Below are 1347 nucleotides of genomic sequence, written 5' to 3'. Positions count from 1 at the left end.
CCGGCCTGCTTTCTGGTAACAGGGCTAGGGTTCCCTATTATATCCCTCAACTCCCACCACAACCCCTCACAACTCCCCCACAAACCCCTGCATGCATGTGGTATTTAACAGCAACATTATTTATCAGCCACATCAGCCAAAAAAAAAACAAACTGCTGATAACATCAATTTTTCTTTCATCGGTGCCATTAGGCTATGGAACGGCATCTATATTATCTATGCATCTATATTATTTGTCTCCATTGCACATCACAAGGGCTTTGTTTCCCCAAAGACATCCTGCTTCATTGATGTCATTGCTTCCTCTTGTTCTGGCATCATGCTAAATGCTATCACTGCTACGCCATGCTCTGGAACCACGGCATCATCTCCCCTTGCTGAGTATGCTTCCTGATAATGAAATCTTGGCTACAATCACTTCCCCAGTTACACTACATTATGCCATGCCAAGCCAACTTCTTTCACTCTTATAACACAATATATTACTGCACAATATTTTATTGCACGTCATAGCAAAGGCAACACTAATGGCATTCCTCCCTTGTCACCAAATGCTGCATTATCATGTGGCTCAGCAAGAGCATATCCTGCATCTGAGTGTGAGAGAGCAAGGGCGTGTGTGTGTGTGCATGTGTGTGTGAATGCAGAAAGTGACCTCTGCGGCCCCTTCCAAAGCTATGCTTGTCATAAACCCATTGCTATGCCCTACTGGCTTCTCTGCACCTCTCACACCCAACCGCTGGCACAGCCAGGCCAGTCTCCTCCCCCCTTCCCCACCCAACCGCATGGGCACCATGACAGCACCTTCCCTGCACCAGCCCACTAGGATCAGCAGCAGCATCACTTCAGGAAGCACCTTCTATCACAGTCAGCACATGCGCCTGCACCCCACTAGGAGACACAGAAGCCTCTCTTCTTGCCCCCCCCACAGCCCCCCTTACACATGCAACTGATCCTACTCCCCATGACCTGAAACACCCCAGTACCCATTACCCCCCCTTACCATGATGTGTTGCCCTTCCTGCCACCACCCTGGCCAGGGCCACCCAGCACCTTTGAGCCCCCCTTCTCGGATGTGCAGTCAGTCCCCATCCCCATGACCAGAGCCCCCTCAGAACCCACAGGGCCCCCCTTCATCTTGATGTGCAGCCCCTCTCCTCCCCTCCACAGCCTGGGCCCTCCAGTACCCACAGGCCCCGCTTTCTCTCCATGTGCTGCCCCTCCCAACCCCACCTATGGCAAGCCCCACCCCCAATGCAAGTGGCTCCTCCTCTTGACCTGTGGCCCTTCCACCCTCATAGCCCTGCCCCTACAACAGCCATTGGCTCCCTTCCCTCCAGAGGCCCC

General features: G+C 52.9%; 1 protein-coding gene across 1 annotated transcript in view; it reads right to left on the bottom strand.

Moving 5' to 3' along the window:
• Positions 1 to 1347, bottom strand: part of MLYCD (malonyl-CoA decarboxylase) — a gene marked incomplete at its 5' end in the record, with an annotated part of 50865 nt that overhangs the window by 48581 nt on the left and 937 nt on the right. The window lies entirely within an intron of this gene.

This window comes from Gavialis gangeticus, unplaced genomic scaffold, assembly GCF_001723915.1.
Source record: "Gavialis gangeticus isolate Ggan-Ray unplaced genomic scaffold, GavGan_comp1, whole genome shotgun sequence".
Lineage (NCBI taxonomy): Eukaryota > Metazoa > Chordata > Crocodylia > Gavialidae > Gavialis > Gavialis gangeticus.
This window is presented reverse-complemented; position numbering and strand designations above follow the sequence as displayed.